At 35.4% G+C, this 11174-nt stretch overlaps 1 pseudogene; it reads right to left on the bottom strand.

The window, feature by feature from the left end:
• Positions 1-322: 322 nt before the first annotated feature.
• Positions 323-11174, bottom strand: part of LOC106753073 — a 22323-nt pseudogene continuing 11471 nt past the window's right edge.

Here is an 11174-nt window from a genome sequence, read left to right as displayed (position 1 = left end):
ATAGCTAATATGGCTGAAAACTATCAGCAAACTTATACCAGGAGTGGCAGCAGGAAGGGTGTCCATGAGATGCAACTGAATGCAATCTCAGATTAAGTAAGGACGAACATGTTCACTAGAAATAACCTACTGATGGGGAATAAAATCATGGAGCTGATTGAGTTGATGAGGAAAATGGTTGTAGGAGGCCAAGTGAATGCAGTAAGGAAGCATTGTGGGCTGTGTGCTTCGGATCAGCACTTCAAAGATCAGTGTGCTCAAATTCAAGACAGTTTTGGGATTGAATCTGTGGCAGCTGCATACCAGAACCAACAAGGTAGCTTTAGACAACATAATCAGCCATGGCAAACCTAAAATCAGCAGCAGCACTATAATCAGGGTTCCAGTCCACAGAATTCAGGATGGAGGAATTGGATGAACCCAAGATATGAGCCTGCTCCATACAATCAGCAAGGTGGGCAGCAAACAAATGGGCTGGTGCAGAATATGAACCAATATGCTGAACATGCCAGGCAACATCCAACTTCATATGATGGGCAGAACCAGTAGTATAGGCAACAGTAGTCACAAATGTAGCCCAAAATGGACCCAACCCTAGAAGCTACCATTCAAGATCTGAAGATGTAGATTAGGCAGTTGGCACATGTTGTGAATGAGCTGGTGAATCAGAAGGCTGGAGGCATCCCTGCTCAGCCAGTTGTGAATCCAAAGGAAGCACCAAGCAACACATAAGAGCTTCATAAATTAAGCTTTCTTTTTCTTGCTTTCAATTTTCATTTTACTAATGATCATGTACATTGGATAATCTGTTTCTTCTGGTTCTGTTATACACATTCTTGGTTTCAATTGTGCTTTTAATTCTTGTATTTATCAACCTTTATATCTGTTTTGTGCATATCAGTTTTGTTTTTGTGTTGTTAGGAGCCTTACCTACTCACACATTGAGGGCAATGTGCCTCTTAAGTGTAGGGGTGGGAAGGTATAGGTTCAAAAATTTTTGTTCTGATGTAAATAAACTTGTTTAGCATTAGTTTTAGAAGTAAAATAGAGGTAATTTTTTTTTTCTGAACTGTTCTTCCCTTAGTCTAGGTCTGATTTTCTTTTTTTATTTCTTGCTTTAGTTTGTAAATACCTATTTTTGTACTGATCTGTTTTAGTTAGTTGTTAGCTTTATAGAGAATAATTTTTAGGTCTTTAAAATTCTTTCATTCTTCTTCTTTCTCTGACTATTGTTTCATTGCTTTAGCATTTAGCTATTTTGGATTCTTCTTATAGTTTCAGCTTTGACTGTTAATAGCTCTTAAGATTTTTACATTTTATTCAATATGTTTTTTACATTGTTTTAGCTTAGGTTCTTTTCTTTTCTTGATTCTTGTATATTCCTTTTGTCAGTTACTTGTTCTGTTTTTAGTTTTATGTTTTGTTTTGAATTTTAAATTAGGATTCTTTTCATAATTAAGTTCTATTTTTCATTTTTCTTTTGTTATAAATCTGTTTTGGCTTTCTCTTTGTCAATTCTTTGTTTACGTAGCTTATAGGAATAATTTAGGTTTATATTTTGATCTTTGATTAGTTTCTTTAAATTCTTTTCATTAGTTAGGCTCTGTTTGTATTTCCTAGTTAGAACTCCCTTTTAAGTTTTTCTGGTTTTAGTTTCTTCTTTCTCATATAATTTTGTTTTGCTTAGTTTAGATTTTGTTTAAGTTCATTGTTTAGGTATCTTTTATTTCTTTAGTTTAGGTTATTACTTTCTTTCTTTTTGTTGTTTTGCTTAGTTTTAGTTTGGGTAGGTTTTGTTGAAGCTGCATATTGTTTTACTTTACTCTTTGTATTTTGTATATACATTAGGTAAATTTGTTAGGCATATCTAGGATACTATACGTTATTCTTTCAGTCGTTACTATAAATAGAAATAATTGTAGGTTTCTTTCATTTCTTTGATTTCATTTCCATAATTTAGCTTATATAATAGGTACTTTTCCATTCATTGCTGCTGTTAGGATTTTTTTTTTAGGATTTCTTTCTTGTAATTGAGTTTGTTTTAGATCTGTCTTAGTTACATATTGTCCAGTCTTAGTTGGTTTAGATTGTAAATAGTTTTAAGTCATACTGTTAGATATTTCTAGTTCATTTCTAGTTTTGTCTCATGCTTTTATTCATTCTTTGCTGATTTTTTTTCATTTCACTATTTCATTTCATTTGATTAGAATTGTTAACTGTGTTCTTTGCTTTAAATTCAAGTAGATGTAATCCTAGCATAATTTTTGCATCTGAGTTCATTCAAATGAAGCAATTTTTGCATAAAAGATGGTAGAAAGTCAGTTTTAGCAAATTTTTAACCTTGAGAGATTTTTGGCCCAATTTTTGTCTTTCTTGAGTGATTTCATGCATGTTTGACTTTTAATTCTGATTTTGCATTGATTCTCTGTGATAAGCTTGCTCTTGGCAGAATTTAGACATGATTTAGGCATTCTTTTTCTTCATCCCTAGTTAATTTATCTTACTCATTTCACTTTTATCCATTGCACCTTTCTTTTTTAGCTTTAGCCATTTTCTTTATTTCCATTCATTATAAGCCATTTTCCCATCAATTACCCAACCTGTAGAGACGCGTGAGAAGTAGGGAGATCTAGAATTTAGTGAGTGCAACAGGAAAGTTAGGCCAGAAGTGAAAAAGAAAAAGAAAAATGAATTGTTGGTTGTATGCAAAAGAAAGAACAAGTTTGGAAAAAAGAGAAAAATGCAAAAGAGTTGACAGATAAGACCTGGAAAAAATGCAAAAGAGTTGAGAGAAATAACAAAAATTGGACTGGCCAAAAGCTAAATAAAGAGTGCACTAAGTTCTAGGATCTCTACTCCTCTTTCTAGTTTCTACTTCCATTAGCCTTGTTTTCTAACCTTTCATACCATTTTCATTACAAGTCAATAAGACCTTTTGATCTAGATGAAACCAAGAGCTGAGCATGGTCACTTAGAATCTTTTCAAAATTAAGAGTTGAGGTTATCATGTCATGCTTGAGTGAAACAGGAAACCTTTAAAGTCGCCTAAGGCAGAACAAAGAACCGGTCCTCACTAATGTAGCATATGGATGACCAAAGTATCAACCCTAGGACTCAGCTAATTAAGGTTAAAGTGTATAGGTAAGGTCTTGTGTTTATTTACTACTTATTTACTATTAAACTAGGTGGGGACAATTAAAATGAATGAAACTAAAAAGGAAAAATAAAAATCCAACTAAAATTTGTTTAAAAGAATAAAGAAATTTAAATGCAATGAAAGAAAAGAAAATAAAAGTCTAAACTATTTAAAACAGAAATAAAATCTAAGTCTAAAAGAATGCATTAACAATCATGAGATATTCCTAAACTAAGCATCAAATCTGAATTAGAATGTAAAACATAAAATCTAAAGTGAATCATCAAATCCTACTCTAAGCAGAAGCAATCAAGAACAATCATGTTAGTATTCTCAACTAGAATTGAAATCAAATGAACAAACACCTAAACTAAAATTAAATGACAAAAACAAAACACTAATTACAGTGTTTTCCTTCATTAGACTCATCTCCAAACTCAAGAAGACATCTCGGTAAGTTATGCTCACTGTGGAGTCATGTAATTCCCTAAGGAATTTCATCTTTGGAGTAACAGAGTCTAAATCATATTTTTTTAGAAGCTAAAAGCACTCTTTTTGTTCTCGTTGAACTCACTCTAACTCGAGAAGACATCTCGATCAGGAATGCTCGTTGTGGAGTCATTTGATTCCAAAAGGAATCATAAAATGCAGAGTTACGAGTTCAACTCGATTTCGAAAAAAAACACACAAGAAAGACTCACACATCATCGATCAAGAACACAGATTTAACGAAACAGATTAAAAATAACAGAATCACTAAACATACAACACATAACATCAAGAACGGTATTATTATTAACGAGAAACAAGAATTACTAGAAAAGATACCAAGCAAAAGGCGAGCAAGACTACAAGAAACTTGGATCTACCAAAGGCGCAGAAACCCTAAGCTCTCACATTCGCTTTATCTATTCCTAAGACGAAAAATGTAAAAAATGAAAAGTGTCTTTGTTTCTAATCTCTGTGCAAAGTCTGTAAAATGTACATGGCAGAAGCCCTTTATAAAAGCTCTGAAGAAGATTCAGGAAAGTAAAACTAAAAAGGGAAGAAGAAACTTGCTTGACGATGCTTTGAGCTCCTCATTGGACGGTCCTCCTTCTTCTGCGTTTTAAGCCCTCTGATCAGCTCTTATCTTTGCCGGTTCAAGCTCTGATCATCATCTTCATTGTTACCGGTTCAGCTTCTACACGTGCACTTTGGTTCTCTCTCATTAACTCTTCTCTCGAACCCTAGCTTTGTGGGTGCTTGTTCTCCCGCTGCTAAATGAAGTGCTCGAAAGATTGATTTCTTCAAATGAAATGTGTGAGCCAGAACCCCTAAGGCAGCTTCAGCTTGAAACATACTGTTTCACTTAAGGGGAGCCCAACCCATCTGCCCAAAATTCAGTCACAGCAGTGGCCCAAGACAAACGGGTGCAACCCAATGCTCTTCAAATCAGCACCTATGCAATTGGAAAATGAACTTGGAGCTCAAATTATTCCCAGGGCAACAACAGTGCACCAAAACGGTGTCGTTCAACTAAATTAGGAAGCCCAATTAGTGCAGCCCAATTCCAGTGGTCCACTTTCAAATCCAAATCTAAAAAAAATGAATTACAGGGTTAAAAGGAAAAAATGAAAAAAAAAAAAATATGAGATTAAAACCTAATTGAAAACAACATTTTTATTGAAATAATTTCAGAAAAAAACATTAATTCCCTAATTATTAACAAAGACTAAAAATTACATCTAAAAAATCTAATTTTAAGCAAAATCATACAAATCTACAAATTTAAAGAAAAAACCTAAAACTAATTTAATTCTAAACAATTAAGAAGAAAAAGAAACTAAGAAAGACTTCTAAGACTAGAAAAAGATGCAAAATTGGAGAGTTATTGATAACGGTTGAAAAACAATTATTTTCATATATCATTTTAGACCAAATTACACCCTTTAAGGCTAAGAATGAGCTTAGAATCAAGCAAAACTCAATAAATGAATCATTTGAGGGTCAAAAGTCGTTTTTAGCGATATTATGCTTGTTTTGCATTGTTTTGTAGTTTTTTGAGCAAAGTGAAGATTGAAGTTGTAAATGAAGGTCTTAGACTCAAGATAGAAGAAGGAAAGTGAAGAAAAGAAGAGTCTAAGAACTGCCCGACGGCACAATTGCACCGCCGGGCGGTCCAGTGCGAGGAGGTGTCACCAGGCGTGAACGTTGGGCGGTTTTGCGATTAGTGGGAACCGTCGGGCAATAGACCCTACCGCCGGGCGGTGGCGCGATAAGGGAGAAACCGCCGGGCGGTGGCGCGATTAGGGGGAAACCGCCGGGCGGCATAAGTATGGCGTCAGGCGGTTGACTGCTGGGCTTGGGCCTGTTTTCTGAGATGTTCCTCAGCTATAAATAGCCCTATTGCGAGTTTACATTCATTCTTTTGACAGAGAGGGCGGGCAGACTTAATTTGCACTCCTTGTAGAGGATTTCTTGGATGCTTTTGCTCCTTTTCATCTTATTTAGGGTTTGCTTTTCCATTCTTCCTTCATTATTCATATAGGTTCACCATATCTATGGTGAACTAAACCCTCTTGTTGCTGGGGAACAATGTAATATGTTGAAACTCTCTTATATTGAAACTCTTATTTATCTATATGCTTGCCATATGCTTTGATTATCAATTATTGGGTTTTCCTTCTACGCTTAAAGCTTTTATCGTTTAACTCATTCGATAACTGTTATTTGTCTTTATTGATACAGGAACGTACAGTAATGCCAATACTGGGGAATAATCCTTGATTTATGTATACCACCTAGGGATAGGGGGTAGAACAATCAATTGTCATTAACTTAACCACAATGTTTCCAATCACAGATCAACAAAATAAAGTTGCGACTCAAACCTTTAATCCAACCAAGTTAACCAACTAAGCAAAAGTTAACCCAATTTTCATAAAAGCGAACTAAGCGAACGCAGTGTTAATGTCAAATCTAATTTACACCATGCAGTTACATCAACTAAGCGAAGATGTAATACCAATTGGGCAACTAAGCGTATACCCAATTGCAAGTGCAAAAATAGATTTCACACTAACCAAGTCAGAGTGGCAAACATCAATCACAGTTCAATTATCTCAAGGAAACAAAGCAATATCGTTAATAACCAACCAAACTAATTTAAGCTAGCATGATAACTAAATTATTTCTACCACAAATACAAGACAACATTAAAACCAAATAAAATAAAATACTAGACACCAACACAGTTAAAAATAATTCAATACAACACTACCTCAAACACTTAAACACAACTCAACCTATTATGCAAATTAATTCAAAGCAAAGGAATAATCAAACATGTTTTTTCCTACACATTCCATGTGACCAAATACATCCAACAAATGAATTTAAAAGTGCAAATGGCCCAAGAAAACCTTCATGGTCGTGAGTCATACAGCCTCCCAAAGTCACACTTCAATTCAACCTTCAATAAACTATTCTTATGTTGCCTCCTTTTGTCCATGTGCTCCAATTTTCAAGACAACACACATGTGCCTTTCTACACACCAAAACCGTCACTTTATCCCTTCCATGCAACAAAATCTGGTAGCACACTCCAATACACACAAATTGCCAAGAGATACAACATGAGGTAGCAAAGAGTGTTTCAAAAACCAAGGCCAAATGAAAGATACCTTGAGTGCATTAGTCACAGTGCCATGTAAGCAAAGACAATTGAAAAATTAAACAAAAACATCTCCCTTCACTATATCAATTCTCAGCAGAAAAATGTTCAAGAGACAAACCAAAAGTGGAAACATTCCCTTAGTCAAAACAAGCATCATATATGTTTGCCCAAAAATGGTAAAAACTTAAATGCATCTTCTCTCCTCCTTCCTTTCTCCATTTTCGGTTTTTCTCTTCTACCAACACACACCATTCATGTTTTCTTCCTCCATTCCACCGAACATACACCCAAGAGACCAAAGTTCAAATGCCAAATTAACACAAGAATGATAAACTCAAACTTCTACTCATTTGACCCAACCAAACCTTCCCATTTCTTCAAGCTTTTAGTAAAAAACGAAAATGAATCCCTACCCTTCAAGTCCAGCANGTCCAGCCNCCATAAACAACANAAAATTCTGGTTGTAATCTTGCTTCAAACATTAAANCCGAAAAANAAGAAGAAAGAGTCCAANCCACAACACCNACACATCAACTTAAGCTTCCTTCAANCNAAAACTCAACAAGAANTCCATTTTCATTATCCAACCAAGTTAAGTGAAATGAAAACCGTGAGTATTGCAGCAAATGAAGAGGAAAACGAAATANACTTTCATTCAAACTCAAGAACCACCATGAAAATGCAAAGAAAAGCTCNCAAGTTCATGCTTCCAACTTCAAAGAACAAGAAAAGAGATGGGGAATGGGACGNTTTTCTACTTCTACCAAGCCAAGATAACCAAGATGAAAGCAAGAGACAAAGAAAATATGCAACTTTGNTCATTCAAATGGTCACAANCNAAGCACATAGCAAGTTCTCCATGAGAGTGTCATTACAAAACCCTAGAAAACCAAGAAGAAGTGAAAAGTGTGCTTGGAAAAAGGAGTGGTCGGCTACACACTAAAATTGCCGAGCATCCTCACTAAAAGTGGGGTCCACCTCCTAAAAATGAAACCCTAGCTAAAGCCACATGTCCTACAAAATGGGATTCTAGAAAATTGCCACTAAAAGGGCCCAAAAACACCTAATCTAATTAAGGTTTCTAAAAAAAACGAAATTACAACTTAATTAAAATGGAAATGACTAAATGTTGAGTCTTGAGTGATCACGCCACCTTCCCTAATGCTCGAAGTGATGTTTCCAAAATTTTCTTGCACCCAAAAATGCAATTAATCAACTCAGAAAATTCAAATTAGTGAAAATACGCATTTCTGACCAAATTAAGCAGAATTCGGAAAAACGGGGAAATAATAGACAATTAAACACAATTCTATGGTTTATTTAAGTGCAATAAACTAACTAAAGTTCAAGAAATAACGACTCATCAAAATAGACCACACTTAGTCTTTTGCACTCCTGGGCAAAACCAAGACACAAACCAGGGAACGACTCAGACATCAGGGAGGTGACAGACTCAACAGACATACAACTAAGACTCACAAAGACAAACGCAGAGTTGCATAGTTCTCAATAAATCTGGACAATGAAAAGAATAAACAGAATCCCACACAGAGTCAACGAAAGCAGATACTCACAGAATCATCCAAGCAATTCAAAGCTTGACAAAATGATCAATCAACTCAAGAGGTAAATCAAAAGCAACAGAACCTCACAGATGCACACTATCAGTGTTTCTCTCAAGTGTCTAGGATAAAAAATTTCAACTCAATGCACTCAAGAAAGTAAACACAAACACACTTGGCAAGCCTCTAATATCAACACTCAAAAACATATGCATGTTCAAATCAAAAGGTCTTTTGTAGGTGAAATGGGGCCAAGGACAAGGGAGGATAAAATTTGGATGAGAAGTTACAAACCGAAAAGAATAGAGGAGAAATGGGGAACAAGTGTGATGGAATCCCATTTAGGGCATTCCATTCAAAGGAGTACTAACTAAAGCTAAGGCTAAGAAAGGGAAGTAAAGAAATACTTTTTCTTGATTTTTCTTTCTCTAAGTCTTAGAAGGATTTTCTTCTAATATGTTATATGTTATTTTNTAGGGTCCAACAAGGCTAGGACACCANGGACTTNANCCCAAGCCCATCAAATAAATAAAGTCCAACAACCCCACCTAAGGAGAAGGGTAANAGAGTCATTTCCATAAAGGGAGGGGGGTGAGCNTAGTAATGAAGGGGTTGCATCATGAAAACACATGACTCCCACGTTGGTGTGAGTCTGTTGCAACATCACAAGCAAATGATACGTGATTTGGCTGAAGCATTTGTTGCACCTCCANCGTTGCCATCTGCATCATTAATANTATAGGTCTTCCACTATAAATNTGAGATGTATTGGCATATGAAATCACTTTTGGATGTAATGAAATGCTGCANAATTGCTTGCTCAGCCTCTTATATCCCTTAGTCACCTCTGAATTTGGAATTCAGATACTCTCCTCTAGCTTCCTTCCTTAGTAGGAAGGTCGTCTGAGCTTGGAGGCATCATACACACACCACACCTTCATCCAAACTTTCATCAAACACCTTCTATGAATCATCCATTTCACTGCACCAATTCCCATTCCGCTGCATCTCTGTTTTGGAGCTTCTTCTTGCGTGCTTTATGCTAGGAGAGGATTCCATCAAGTGGTATCATGAGCTTAGGTCGTCCACGCACCAAGAGCTAAGCAATTCTTCCATTTTTTTCATTCAATTTTTGTTAGTTTCTCTGTTCTGTTCTGCTACTGTTACAGCACTAGTGTTGTTGTTTTTGTTTCTGTTTTGTTCTTGTTTTATTAATTCTAGCCACGGATCTTGTGTTTCCATTGTGTGTTCATGTTCTTCTTTCATTTTAAACGGTGAATTACCTTTGCTTGAGTCATTTCCAGCTTCAATTTTTCATTTCCGTGTTGTCTTGGTCATGTACAAGTGAATATTGCAGTTTTAATTTTTGTCACTTTGGTATTATTTTCTGCTGGTTTATTTCGGTTTTCTTGGGTTTGGAGTGCTGGATAAGTTGTATATATACCAATNAAGGCAAGGAAGACTTGATCTAGCCTTGGTAATACAAGCTGAAGCACCAAAAAGCAAATCTGGTTTTATTTCCGTTTTGAATTCTGATGCAGAATTTGAATCTGGTTTTAATTTTCTAAAACTGTTTCAGCTTGTTTTATTTGATTCTGGTGCCTTGCACAAGTTTGGTTAATGTTGTTGAATGATGCTAAAAGTGTAGCAAACCATTACAAGCAATGAAATGCAATTTGCATAGCTTGGTACTGTTTCAGCTTTATTTTCCAGCTTTTCACCGTGCTAAACATCCTTGAGTGGTTCATTTTGAGTTTGGTCATCCTAAGCACTTCAATCTTAGCTTAGTTTAGTGTATTAACACTTCTTAGAGTCATTTTCTTTGCTTTCTAGCTTTTGATTCCATTAAAACTGATTTTGGGTGGAAGAGTTGATGCATTTTACTGCATAACTTGGTACAGCAGAGGTGAATTTCGGTTGCTGCTGTTTCTTGGTTGTTTTACAGTTTGAGCAGGTCCAAATTGATGGTTTAAAGTTGTTAGCATTGTTCATTTGGTCAAAACATGGCTTATATACAGATTTGCACTTGAAACCATCAATTTTTGGTTAAAAATGGAAGTGGAATGATGATTTTGAGTTACCAGCAGATTAGACTTTATTTTAAAGTTTGAACACACTTAAAATCATCATTTAAAGTTGTTTGAATTGTTAATTGAGAGTTTAAAATAGTTCCATTCGAAATTGGATGTCAAACCACCAAAATCAGCTTGTTTTTCTAGTGCAGAACACTATTTTAAGCCACTGTTTTTTATCCTATTGTGCAGAATTGTTTGTGGATTGCAGCAAGAGCTGGTTCATTGTTATAGAATGAAAATAAATGATCAAAAAAGTAAGAACAAGTGTTAAAAGGCTTGTAGAACCGTGCAATCTAGATTTAAGCAGTTAAAACCCCAAAACACAAAATATGATTTTCATTGGGGCATTTTAACAAACACTTTTGTAAAATATCAAACAGTTTGGTCTGGATGAGTTTGTGATCTGCCATTTGCGTTTTTCTTGCTTTCTTCATCCACTCTAGTGTTATTCTTAGGATCCATTTGAGTGTCTACTTCTGTTCTAATCCTATTTTTATTGCTTTTAAGCTTTTTGGCCTCTTAAATTGTCCAAATCAATTCAAATTATGGTGTTGAAACTGGTGCAGATTTCTAATCTGTTTGGTGACTGTTTGGATTATTTCTATGGTTTTGTGAAGTCTAATTGGTGAATTCAAGTTGCAGAACCCTTTCCCTACTAAGGTAGCATCTTAGGAAGTGGAGAGGAACCTGAATTTTGGAATTCAAGTGTGCTGTCCAGCAAGCATAATTTTCACTTTTCAGCA

Source organism: Vigna radiata, chromosome 2 (genome assembly GCF_000741045.1).
Source record: "Vigna radiata var. radiata cultivar VC1973A chromosome 2, Vradiata_ver6, whole genome shotgun sequence".
Lineage (NCBI taxonomy): Eukaryota > Viridiplantae > Streptophyta > Magnoliopsida > Fabales > Fabaceae > Vigna > Vigna radiata.
This window is presented reverse-complemented; position numbering and strand designations above follow the sequence as displayed.